Below are 14,268 nucleotides of genomic sequence, written 5' to 3' on the forward strand. Positions count from 1 at the left end.
TCCTCTTTCTTGAAACTCTGAGGACTTATTAAACTAATTGAATTAAGTAGCCTGAGCAAGGTGATGGATAGGGACTAAGGATTACAAACAGGAGATGATGACTTACTCTCCCCCTCAACTGTCCCTCTCTCCTTTATCAGATCTAGATCTATTACGATCACTCAGCGTTAACTTGCAATCTTAGATCGATCTGCAGCTTTATTTGCCACCTATTCCCCAAGATTACCCTGATTATTTAACCCTAAATACTTTGTCCAGTGGCTCTGCCTTACTTTTTTGATCTAATCCTCGGCCATCGCTGGTATCAGGACTGGAGGAGATACAGACATCGAGAGTCTTGGATTATGGGGAGATAACCACCTTCTCTTTGTTTGTTTCAAATGGTTTGGTCGCTGTGAGAGGACATCCCTTTGAGACCTCTACCCCCACCTCCTTTGGATGGACTTACTACAATCACAAGACTTCCCATCATCGTGAGAGGGCGAGGATGTTCTGATGTATTGACATTTGTAACATACTGGTCTCCCTTTTACATCTATTTCCCCCCTTATTTTAAATTACCTGTCTTAACCATCTCTAACACTCTTAGAAGAAAATGATCCTTCATCTCCTTCAACCCGCTCCTATCTTTGATGTATTCAATTGCGGAGCTCCTTGCACTGCGAGATTCCCCCCTCTCGCATGTCTGGCCCTCTGTTTTGGAACCCTGAGAGGTGGTTTGCAAAAAACCGACGGCTTTGGGGTTTTTTAGATAAATCTTTAAGTTCTATTTTAAGGGGTTCTGGGAGGGATTGTGGGAATGGATCTGGGGGGATCCATAAATCCACTGAAAGGGGTAATGGGTCTGATAATCATGGTGGGGAGGATGGAGACAGAAATCTGACAAGGATGCAGGGGGATGAAGCGATGGGCATTAGTATAGTAAGTGGGAGGGGCAGATATGGTGGCTGCAGGGGGCCATATTATGTTTCGGGAGTGTGCACTCGTTGTTTACGAGCGATTGCCCACTCCGACCCCCAAAGCACTGCTCATTTCCCGGGTTGTTCAGAGTCTCAGACCCTGGGTCTACGGCTGATGTTATGTAATGCCAGGTCAGTGGTAAAAATAAAGCCCCCCTCATTCATGATCTTATTTCAGAGGGGGGTGCTGACCTGGCAGGGATTACGGAGACCTGGTTAGGCCAGGAGGGAGGAGTTCCCCTTGTGGAAATGTGCCCACCAGGTTTCCGTGCATTCCATCAGCCAAGGACTCAGGGAAGGGGTGGGGGAGTGGCAGCAATCATTAGAGAAAGTCTTTGCCCGAGGGAGGCCACTGTTCCTCAGATAGCCAGATGTGAGTCCCTCCTTGTGAAGTGGGGTCGGGGGATTCAGATGGGCCTACTGATTGCGTATCTGGCTCCCTGCCATGTAACAGCGGTCCTGCCTGAGCTGCTCGACATTATAGCCGGGGTGGTGGTGGAAACCCCCAGACTTATTGTTATGGGGGATTTTAACCTGCCATCCGCTGGTGAGATGTCGGAGATGGCTCGGGAGTTCATGGCTTCCATGACGGCCATGGACCTGACCCAGGTAGTTCAAGGCCCCACCCACTTGGGGAATCACACTCTGGACTTGATTTTTGTCTCTGATCAGTGGCTGAATGATCTAAGAATAGGGGATATAGACATCAAGCCCTTGTCATGGTCTGATCATTCTCTCCTTCACATGGACTTTCAAGTCACTTCCACCCACCGCAGGGAGACGGAACCAACCAAATAGTTCCGTCCCAGGTGCCTGATGGACCCCGAAAGGTTCCTGATGGAGCTTGGGCCATTTCCTGAGACTCTGGCTCACAACTTGACTGAGGACCTGGTGATCTCCTGGGACAGGGGGGCTACTGGGGCCTTGGACCACATTGTGCCTTTGCGGCCTCTGACCCGATGCCGATCTCGTCTAGCTCCTTGGTTTTCCGAGGAGCTGAGAGAGATGAAGCATCGGAAAAGACGCTGGAGAGCGATTGGAGGACAAGCCGATCTGAATCCGAACACAGGTGAGATCTTATATTAAGTGGCGATAAGAGCGGCGAAGTCTAGCTACTTCTCCGCTCTTATTGTATCTGCAGAGAACTGCCCAGCTGCACTGTTTAGGGTGACCTGCTCCCTACTTCAGGTGGGGGTATGGGAAGATCCCTTAAAGGGTCGAGCTGAGGATTTTGTACAATTCCTGCATGATAAAGTCACTCAGATTCGGGAAGGCCTGGACTCCGATTGGGTAGATCCAGGGGAGGAGACGGGGGCAGGTCTTAAGAGCGTTATCTGGGAAGAGTTTGACTCTGTGGCTCCTGAGGATGTGGACAGGATTCTGGGCAAGCTTAACACTGCCACATGTTTATTGGACCCGTGTCCCTCCTGGTTGGTACTGGCCTCCCGGGAGGTTACACGAGGCTGGCTCCAGGGGATTATAAATGCTTCTCTGAGTGAGGGTGTCTTTCCCGCCACCTTGAAAGAGGCGGTTGTGAAGCCCCTCCTCAAGAAGCCTTCCCTGGACCCGGCTATATTATCAAATTATCGTCCAGTCTCCAATCTTCGCTTTGTTGCGAAGGTTGTTGAGAGTGTGGTGGTGTGACAACTACCCCGATACCTGGATGAAGTTGTCTATCTGGATCCATTCCAGTCGGGCTTCAGGTCACGATACAGCATGGAAACGGCATTGGTCGCATTGGTGGATGATCTCTGGAGGGCTCGGGACAGAGGTTGCTCCTCTATCCTGGTCTTATTAGATCTCTCAGCGGCTTTTGATACCATCGACCATGGTATCTTACTGCACCGGCTGGAGGGGTTAGGAATAGGGGGCACCATGCTTCGGTGGTTCTCCTCCTTCCTCTCTGACCGTTCGCAGTTTGTGTTGGCAGGGGAACAGAGGTCAACCTCGAGGCACCTTATTTGTGGGGTGCCGCAAGGTTCAGTCCTCTCACTCCTTCTGTTCAACATTTATGTAAAACCGCTAGACGAGATCATCTGTGGTTTTGGGGTGAGTGTTCATCAGTATGCTGATGACACACAGCTATACATCTCCACCCCAGACCACCCCAATGATGCCCTTGCTGTGATGTCCCATTGCCTGGAGGCCGTGCGGATTTGGATGGGGAGAAACAAGCTCAGACTCAACCCCTCCAAGACCGAGTGGCTGTGGCTTCCGGCATCCCGGTATAGTCAGCTAGTACCATCACTGACAATAGGGGATGAGATCTTGCTCCCCACAGAGAGGGCCCGCAACTTGGGTGTCCTTCTGGATTCACGGTTATCTTTAGAAGATCATTTGACGGCCGTGGCCAGGGGTGCCTTTTATCAGGTTTGCCTGATCCGCCAGTTGCGTCCCTTTCTGGATCGGGACCCCTTCGCACGGTCACTCATGCCCTAGTTACCTCCGGTATGGACTACTGTAAAGCTCTCTACATGGGGCTCCCCTTGAAAAGCACCCGGAGGCTCCAACTGGTCCAGAACGTAGCCGCGTGGGTGATTATGGGCGCAGCTCGTTACGCCCATGTAACACCTCTCCTACGCGAGCTGCACTGGCTCCCGGTGGTCTTCCGGGTGCGATTCAAGGTGTTAGTTATCACCTTTAAAGCGCTCCATGGCTTAGGACCTGGGTACCTACAAGACCGTCTTTTGCCACCAATAGCCTCCCACCGACCAGTTCGTTCTCACAGGGAGGGACTACTCAGGGTACCGTCAGTCAAATTATGTCGACTGGCGACTTCCGGGGGGGCTTCTCTGTGGGGGCTCCAACCCTTTGGAATGAACTGCCCCCGGAGATACGGAATATCCCTGATCTCCGTGCTTTCCGCCATGCCCTCAAGACCCTGATGTTCCAATAGGCGGGGCTAAACATACGAACATGTGAATGATTTTTTAAATGTTATCTAATTCTGGGTTTTATTTGATTGACCAAACTAAGTAATAATTTTAATTAGCAATTTTCTGATGTTTGTGTGTCTATATTTTTCTTGACTGTACACCACCTTGAGTCCTATGGGAGAAAGGCGGTATAGAAATATAATAAATATAATAAATATAATAAATATAATAAATAAATAAATAAATAAATAAATAAATAAATAAATAAATAAATAAATAAATAAATAAATAAATAAATAAATATTCCTCAATGTTAAAGGGATCTCAGGGCTCTTTGGCGCCAGGTTGTAAAATATCTATTCACACAGGCAATGCTAATAAATCAAATCCAAGTTTCACCCTTCTCCCCATTGAATGGAAATATTACTTTTAGGGATCTGACATGCTACCTTCCTTAGAAAACAAAAGGGTCCACCTGTGAAAAAATATAAACAAAAAATTCATGATAGTATATTAACAAGGTTTCTTAAGATATTGGGAGTGAAATTTTCTCAGTAAGGTTGGAGCCCTAACATGGTGTTTAGTGACCCATTCGTTGTGGGCTGAGGGTAAATGTTTCCAAGTGACTAATTATTGGATTTTCCCTCTGTGGATCCTAGAGTCAAGAATTTCCTTGATTTCAAAGTGTTGTTCACCTTCAATCATGATGGGAACAGGTGTTATAGATGCAGGTGGTCTGAGGGATGAGATTACTTCTCGCTTGAGTAAACTAATGTGGAATACTGGGTGGACTTGCCTGAGTGTCTTTGGAAGGAGAGTTCAACTGCTACTGGATTGCTGACCCTAGTGATGGGGAAAGGTCCAATGAAATTCGGCCCTAGTTTCTTTGATGACTGTAATGATTTCAGGAATTTTGTAGATAAGTATACTCTGTCTCCAATATGAAAAGGTTTGAGTTCCATCCTTTTCTTGTCAGCTTGAATTTTAAAAGCCTCTCTAGCATCCTTTAAGGCTAATCTAACCACTGGCCATGTGTTTTGCAAATTATCCATCCACTCCTTAAATGAGGGGATGGTGAGTTCTTTTGTGGGTAGTTCAGGCTCGGTGCTGAAATCCTGTTGCTACTCTAAAAGGGGTAAAACCAGTGCTTGAGTGTACAGAATTATTAAATGCAACTTTAGCAAAAGGTAAAAGTTCGGTCCAGTTATCCTATTGAAAGTTAATAAAACATCTTAAATATTGTTCTAGCATCGAGTTCAATCTCTCAGAATTGCCATTAGTATATGCATGATGTGATGAGCTTAACCCCTGACCAGTACCAAGTAAGTCCAAAAATGCCCTCCAAAATTTGAAGGTAAATTGAACCCCTCTGTCGGAGATGATCCTTTGTGGAGCTCCATGAAGTCGATAAATGTGTATTAGGAATAATTCGGCTAAGCTGTTAGCAATTGGGATCTTTTGGCAAGGTATAAAATGTGCCTGTTTTGAAAACAGGTCTGTCACAACCTAAATAACAGTATTTCTCAAACTGTCTGGCAATTCTACAATGAAATCCATAGCAATATCTCTCCATGGCGCTGAAGGCTCGGCTACTTTCTGCAAGACACCTGGGGTTTTCCCCTGATGTCTTTTTGCTGCTGCACAAATGGGGCAGCTAGCTACATAGCTTTCTATGTCCTTTTTTAGTGATGGCCACCAAAATTGTCTTTTAATTAGGTGTAAAGTTTTCACAAAACCAAAATGTCCAGCTAATTTGGAATCATGGCACCTTGCCATTAAGCATAGTCTTTGGCTGGCTGGAACATACAACTTCTCTCCCACCCAAGCTAAGTCCTCTTTCATCAGACAGCCGGATTTGTGGTTTAAAAACCATTCATCAGTGGCCAATGCTTGTTTAAAAGTTTGGGTAGTGTCATTGTCCATCAATGTTTCTTGTTTTGCCTGGGACCTGGTGATTACTTTAGCGGCTAGTTGATTGTTTTGTACTATGGGTTTGATTACATCTGAGTTCACACTAAATACCCCCGGGGAGGTATTTTAGAGTAAAATCAAACCGTTTAAAGTACTGAGCCCATTGTACTTGTTTTGGGAAGAGTTTCCTTGGGGTCTTTAGGGCTTCTAAATTTTTATGATCAGTCCAGACTTCAAAAGGGTCTTACTTCCTTGTAGGAAATGTCTCCAGGTTAACAGTGCCCAACGAACTGCATAAGCCTCTTTCTCCCAAATGGCCCACCTTTACTCAGTCTCATTCAACTTTTTGGATGTGTAAGCGCATGGTTGTAGCTGGTCTTGCTCATTTTTCTGAAGCAGGACCGCTCCTATTTCCACATCGCTGGCATCTGCTTGTATGACAAATGGTTTCTCTGTGTCTGGGTGTTTTAGAATTGATTCTGCTGAGAACTGCCGCTTAAGTTTTTCAAATGCCGCTTGGCATTCCATAGTCCAAAGTCCATAGTTCAAAGACTGCTTCGGTTTAGGGTTGCCCTACCCCTTCGTTGTTAAGAGCTTGGTAATGGGGAGGCCAATCTGAGCAAAAGCAGGGATAAACTGGTGGTAGTCTTAAGGGGAGGGTAAGCAGTTTAATTGGTTTGCTTACCAATGGTTCATCTTCTGGATCGCTTCCGAATGAGCGTGATTCCTCCTGCTGAGATGCCACGGTTTCCTCCCCAAAGGGGGGGGGGATGGAAATTCTATGATCTCCCTGCTCCTCAGGGCAGTCTCCTTGCCGTGATGGCCAGGTTTTGCAAGTTTCCCCCCTGGTGGGTGGTTCTGGGCAAATGTTTGCGAACGACACTCTGCAGCTCAGTGCCCCTCTTTTCCATACTTGAAACAGGCTGAGGATTTAGGAGAAAATGCAGTTGTGGTTTCAGGGGTTCCTGCTTCCATTGGGATGGGGATTTCTTCCATGCTCGCCCCTCTCGGTACTGGTTTCTGGCCATATCAATCTCGGCTTCTTCAGTGGTGATGTACCACACATGTAGGTGATTTGGTGCGCCTCGGGCCATGAAGGTATTGTATAGATCATCACTCAGCCCATCCTTTAAACATCTCACCAAAATATCCTCTGGCCAGGTCACACGACACACGAGGTCCCGGAATTCTTCAGTATACTGGCTGTCACCCCTGCCTTACCACCTTAATGCGGTCACGTGCTTTGTGATCTGCTAGTGGGTGATCAAATTGTCATTGCAGGGCCATCATGAAATGGTCGAAATCCTGCAGTTCTGGTACATTGGCGTTATGCAGGGTCACCATCCATCTGGCAGCGGCACCCTCTAGGGCTAGGGTCACAACTTGCACTCCGGATCCTTGGGTTTGGAAATCATACCTGTACTCTTGCATGTAGGTGTCCATGTGTGCCACAAAGAATCCTAATTGCTGTGGATCCCCATCAAACTTCACCCCAAGGGAGGGAGTTTCTCTTTCCAGTTGCGGGACTTGGGGCTGGTTGGGAATGGGCACCAGTGTGCATGCTGCCTGGGTGGAAGGGTTTGCTGGGTCTTCTCCCACTGCTGCTGCACCATCTGCTCAATAGGCAGGCTCCAGAATGGGGGTGCCTTCCCTGGCATCATCTGCGACTGCTGCCCTTTCAGCGCTCTTTGGTTGTCGTCCTGGCTTCCCTCGGATGTTGAGATTTTCCAAAGTTTCCATCATCAATTGGGTTACATGCCTCTTCAGACAATCCTCCCTCAGTGGTGCTTCGGTCAGTCCCCCCTGGTCAGCAAGGGCTTCTAGTTCCAGTTTCCATCCCAGTTTTCAGTTGCCACGGCTGAGGGTGACTCCTCTGATTCTCTCATCCCAGCTGTTTTTCTTCCCGAGGACAATTGACCAGTGGGGCTTTTCAGGATTCTCCAGGGTTACCTCATCCTCTCCAATGGGGTGTATGAAACAGACATCTGACAGGGTGGTTGTTGATGTCTCCTCCCAGCATTCGGCTTCTCCCAGTTCTCTATTTTGTTCAGACATGGTTTGAACATGTCTTCCCCTCAGTAGAGTGAAGATTGCTTCTCTGGGTTGATCATTTTGCAGACGTTACTTTCTGTAAGGATTGCCTCTCTTCCCAACTTAAGAAAGTAAAAACCCTTGAAATGGAGTCTTTCAAAAGGACCCTTTTATTAAGCAGAAATGACAGCAGTGGATTCACAGCAACGTCTGAATACCCTTAGGCAAGACAAGTAGGATTAAAGCAGTAGAGACCCCTCCCTTAAGCCAAAATGCAGATTTTAGCCAATACACAAGTCTGAAGATGTTTTCTTTACCATCTGCCCTGCGAACCAGAAAAGTATGTATTCACATCGTTTCTCCTTTATTCTTTAAAGTGAAATAGCCCACATGGCTGTCATAAACATTCTTCAATGTTAAGAGGATCTCAGGGCTCTTTGGCGCTGGGATATAGGTTGTAAAATATCTGTTGACACAGGCAATGCTAGTAAATCGAATCCAAGTCTCCCCCTTCTCTCAATTGAATAACAGTATCACTTTTAGGGATCTGAGATCTGTACTTGTACATTGGGGTTTTCTTGTAAATGTAAAACCTAGCTATTCTAAATTCTACCTATAGTAAACTGTCACAAGTAAATGCCTTATTCTCCATTATGTAAATAGTACATGAACAGGGTATCAGGGGTTAACTTATTCTTCACCTCTTAATGTATTCATATTTCACCACTCCCATATCTAGCTCCACCCATTGTATATATAAGGAGCCGCATACGTCCATTTTGTGCTTCTATCTGTGAATATTCAGTGAATATAGAATGCCTTATGTAAATAAATAGTGATTTATTTGAATTATAACTCTCAACTTATTTATTGAGTCTGATCCTGGAAATATCGTAACATAAACATTATGATGCAATGCTTGGGATGTACTATTCAGTGCAACTTGATGTCACTCACAGCAAGGTGGGGCAGCGCAGGTGGGCTGAAGCGGCAATGGCAATGGACGGAGCCTTAGACTTACCTTTGTGCAGCAACAGCAATGGTGATTCTCCCATGCCTCATCTCTTGCTGGGTCTTGCTGCCCGATAGTCATGGTTTTTAAAAAAGATTTTTGCAGCAAGAAATGGCGGGTGGCCATTTGTTGGTGCAACTGGGCACGACTCCACCCTGAGACACTGGTCTGTCGCCCCTTTGCTGGTGTGAATGGCCTGCCACTGCCTCTTTGCTGGCATGATAGGCCTGCAGCCACCGCCTCTTTGCTGGCATGAACGGCCTGCTGCTGCCACCACCTCTTTGCCAGTTCGAACAGCCTGTAGCTGCTGCCTCTTTGCCAGCATGAACTGCCTGCTGCTGCCTCTTTGCTGGCATGAATGGCTTGCCGCTGCCACTGCTGCCACCTCTGTACATGCCAGCAAGGAGATGGTGGTGGCAGGCTGTTCATACCGGCAAAGAGGTGGCTTGGCAGTTTGGGTGGCAAAGAGGTGGCAGTGGCGACGGTTTGGGCCAGCAAACATGTAGCAGCAGTGGTTTGAGCTTACAAAGAGGTGGCAGTGGCAGCAGACCATTTGCGCCAGCAAAGAAGCGAAGGAAGGGTCACAAGGCAGGCAAGCTGGCTGGGCCATGTGGGAGGCAGCTGGGCTGGGACTCGGGAGTTGCTCGCAGGCTCACCCAGCCAGATCATGACTGCTCAGCTGGGCTGTGGGGTGAACCGCAAAAGCCATGTGGGATGCAGCCATGGCGACGAAGTCAGGCAAGCTGGCTGTGCCACATGGGAGGCAGCTGGGCCAGGACTTGGGAGTTGCTCACAGGCTCACCCAGGCACTAGAACGTGATTGCAAGAGACTAAGGATTTAAACCAGGGGTGAAATGGTTTGGACCGGATCCCCTGATCTGGTAGCGATGGAGGCAGGTGGTTTGGAGAACCGGTAGCAACCCCCCCCCCCCGTGCCCATCTGAGCCACACAATCATCAGAGGCTTTTTTTTTTTACTTTTAAAAGCATTTTTTCTACAACTTTGACCAAAAAAATGCTTTTAAAGGTAAAAAAAAAGCCTCTGATTATCGCACGGCTCATTAAAGGTATTTAAAAGAAAAAAAAAGTTTTTTTTTTTTTTTAATGATCTGACGATCCAAGCTGAGTTCCCTGATTGGCAGAGGTTTTTTAAAAAAGGTTCTGCCAATCAGGGAACTCAGCTTGGATGAGCTGAGCCTTTTGAAAGCATTTTCTACAGCCGAAGAGGTTGTTGAAAAAATGGTTTTAAACGTTAAAAAAAAAAAGCCACACCAACATTACCCCCCCCCACACACACACCAAGCCATGCCCACAGAACCAGTAGTAACAAATTTTAGATTTCATCCCTGATTTAAACAATAGTAAAATGATTATTATTTTGTGCATCGTATCTTCCTATTTGTTTGGAGTGAAATTACCAGCAAGATTACCTTTACTACCAAAGTGATTAAAGTTGCATGTTACAGTTGCAAATTGTGATTCTTGACAATGAGAACTCCTTTTGGAAAATGTATCTATTAGAAGATTTTCTTTCATTGGTAATTTCAGCAGCCATATACCAGTCCTTGGCAAGGCTAAAGCCAAAGTAATTGGAGGGATCCTTTTTTTCTCTCTCTTTTATTTTCCTTCCCCATTTCCTTCTTGCCTAGCAGATACTGAAAGAGGAACCATTTGCTTTCTAGAATACTTATGGTAATTGGGACAAAGTTTGTAGATTACTATTCTGATTAATAGAAACAGATATGTGGACAATATGCAATTCTTCTTCAAGAGTTCATTTGTCTCCAGATCTTAATAAAGAAAGAAAAATACTACAAACATTGATTAAGTTATTTAATTAAATTTAAATTTAATTAAACATTACATTAATCAGTGGAACAACTTGCCTCCAGAAGTTGTGAATGCTCCAACACTGGAAGTTTTTAAGAAGACGTTGGATAACCATTTGTCTGAAGTAGTGTAGGGTTTCCTGCCTAAGCAGAGGGTTGGATTAGAAGATCTCCAATGTCCCTTCCTTAAACCACTAAACTCATATGTAAAAGAACTGGTTTAGGTAATATCAAAAATTTAAATAAGCTTTTATATTCAAAATCAGTGTGTGCCTCCAGACCCAAGAAGTCAGTAGCGGGAGGAGGGAATTGAACTGATTTCTCCTGAGTCTGAAGACTGGGGGGAAAAGCCGGTGGAAGGAGGTGCTCATACTCTCTGTGGGGAGCAGCAGAGTCCTCCCAGACTCCTTTTTGGTCTGCAAATTGCAGTGGGAGTTTCCCTAGAAAGGAGGTGCCCATACTCAGATAGGGAACCAGAGTCCTCCCTGATCCTTTTTTTTTATTTGAAAGCTGCCAGGGTTTCTTGTTAGGCTTTCTCGTTAGGAGGCTCCATTCACTGGGATCCAGCAGAACTGATTTGAATCCCTACATTGGGAATATAGAAATATGGGAACAAGGGATGCTCTAGCTTGAGGGTCAGGATAGGTTCCCCTCTAGGAGACTTGCTTGAGGCCTGAGACGAGAAGTGATTGCCTGTCCAGGCTGGGATGACAAAAAGACAAGCCAGGAAATTGTGTAGAAAATGGACTTTGCTTAGAAACAAGTGCAGGAAACAGATCTGGCCAGAAAGCGGTACATTTTAATATCAAATGCTGAAAGAATTTAGACCAAGAGTGAAGCTGGTTCAAATTCCCTATTGGTATTGTTGGACTGAGCTTTCCAGGTCCAAGGACCCAAATCTGAATAAAACCCAAGATGACCTCAAACCTCAGCCACCCCCAGACAGCTCTGAACCAAAGTTTATGGCCCCTTTATTAAGCAAGCCCATAACCGTGCGGCAAAGTATGCCTTGAGTATGCCTTAACCCACATTCCCTTTTCCCTGTATGATCAAGTTATCTGGAAGAAAGATACCCCTTCCTTCCAATCAGACCTACGGGTGGTTATAATCAGAGGTGGGCTTCAGTCAGTTCTAACCAGTTCGGGTGAACTGCTTGTTAAGATTCTGCACAGTTCAGTGAACCAGAAAATCCCACCACTGGCTGGCCCCTTTCAGGGCCAGCTTCAGTTTCCATGGGGCCTTCTGGGTGGGAGGCCTGAGAAAAATGCTTTCTCCGAGGGCCGCCCATTCACCTTCCAGGAAGCCTGGAAGTGGCATGTCCCCTTGTCACAGGCTGGATGTGGGACCTGAGGCGAAGTGGAGGTCAAGCAGGTGGCAGCCTGGAGCAGGGCCTGAAAGGTGACTGAGCCTTGCCATGTCCCACCGAGAAGCCTGCAGCCACCACTTCTTTGTTGGCACGAGAAACCTCTAGGCACCAGTCTTTGCCAGTGTGAGAAGCCTGCAGTCGCCGGTCTTTGCTGGTGCAAGAAGCCTGCAGCCGCTGGTCTTTGTCAGGGTGAGAAGCCACCAGTCAGCATTGCCGGCTCAGTTCTGCGCTGAGCTCCGCACTTAAAAAGACTGGCGGGTGCAGGCTTCTCATGCTGAAAAAGAGCGGTGAATACAGGCTTCTCACACTGAAAAACAGGCGGTGACTGTAGGCTTCTTGCCCTGAAAAAGAGTGGCAGCTGCAGGCTTCTTGTGCTGCCGGCTTCTCACCCTGAAAAAGAATGGCGGCAGCAGGCTTCTTGCACTGAAAAAGACCGGCAGGTGCAGGCATCTCACACTGAAAATGAGTAGTGGCTGCAGGCTTCTTGCACAGAAAAAGAGGAAAAACCCCCATCACTTTTTGCTAACTAGATGGGTCAATAGCAGGGGTGGAGGGAGCCAGCTTCTTTTGCCACTGAGCCTATACAAATAGGCATCAGGAGCCACAAGGAAATACTTACATTACTAGTGGCACCTGGCATGGAATGGCCATTAGTCTTGAGCCTTGCATGGCTGAAAAAATGGAACCCCAAAATTAATTGGAAGCAAGGCATCATAAAATTTCAGATGCATGTGACTTTTGCCAAGAATCCACATAAAGAAACTGAGGGGGCAGAGCACTGAGAAACAGCCATGCCTGGCCACACCATGCCAACTGAGGGCACCCATAGAATACAAGGATTTGGCTGAAGCTTTTAGCAAAAAAGCCTCGGACAAGCTCCCCACCACCACCACCATGCCACTGACTCTACAATAGAAATCTTACCTGGCACTAAACTCCCTAAACCCAATATGTATAGCATGTCCCCGAGGGAGCTGGAAGAACTGAGAGCATTTATTGAGAAAAATCTAGCAAGGGATTTCATTGAACCAGCCCGACCAAAAATCGCACCCCAGTATTATTTAGAGGGAAAAAAAGATGGCTCAAAACATCTCTGTGTTGATTTTAGAAATCTGAATATGATCAGTGTGGAGAACATGTACCCCCTCCCCCTTATGAAAGATATGCTAGCACACCTCTCTAAAGGGAAATTTTTTTCAAAGCTGGACTTAAGGGAGGCTTACTAGCATGTCAGAATTAAGGATGGGGACGAGTGGAAAATGGCATTTAACAACCCCCTCGGGTGCTACCAATTCAAGGTGCTCCCCTTTGGGTTACAAGGAGCCCCTGGAGTGTTTTTTTTTTTTTAGTTTTTTTTTATATTTTTATTGTTAAAGAATAACAGAAAGAAAAAAAAATACAAAAATCAATAATAAGGAAAGAAATTCCCCCCCCCCAACATGCTATACAAACGGAAAGGAAGTTTTAGGAAATTGAAGTCTTCAGTTCTTCCAGAAATCTCTTTGATAAGGTACTGGTGCCGATTCATCCAATCTCCCAAGTGCAAAGTCCACAAATGGTTGCCAAGTGTTCCCAAAAACATTTTCTTTGTATATACCACTTCTAATTTTAATATTTATTTATTTATTTATTTTATTTATTTATTAGATTTTTATACCGCCCCCTCTCCCGAAGGACTCGGGGCGGTGAACAGCCAAGATTAAAAATATACAATATAAACATTAAAATACATTTAAAACAGAATTAAATCCAAAATGGCTCCCCAATTTAAAACGCCTTACCCATGACCCTATAATTAAAACAAATTTAAAATTTCCACATTTAAAAAGGGGGAAGATTTAGGCCAGGACAGCTTGATGGAATAGAAGAGTCTTAAGCGCACGGCGGAAGGTGCGCAGATCCAGGCTCCTCCATATCCCCAGGGGGAGCTCGTTCCAGATCATAGGTGCTCCCACAGAGAAGGCTCTCCCCCTAGGGGCCGACAGCCGACATTGTTTGGCCGACGGCACCCGGAGGAGCCCCTCTCTATGGGAGCGTACTGGCTGGTGGGAGGCTATTGGTGGTAGCAGGTGGTCCCGTAAATAGCCAGGTCCTAAGCCATGGAGCGCTTTAAAGGTGATAACCAGAACCTTGAAGCGCACTCGGAAGACCACTGGGAGCCAGTGCAGCTCGCGCAGGAGAGGTGTTACATGGGAACTCCATGTCGCTCCCATCACCACCCGCGCGGCCGCACTCTGCGCCAGTTGGAGCCTCCGAGTGCACCTCAAGGGGAGCCCCATGTAGAG

This window comes from Pantherophis guttatus, chromosome 4, assembly GCF_059756535.1.
Source record: "Pantherophis guttatus breed Tessera chromosome 4, ASM5975653v1, whole genome shotgun sequence".
NCBI lineage: Eukaryota > Metazoa > Chordata > Lepidosauria > Squamata > Colubridae > Pantherophis > Pantherophis guttatus.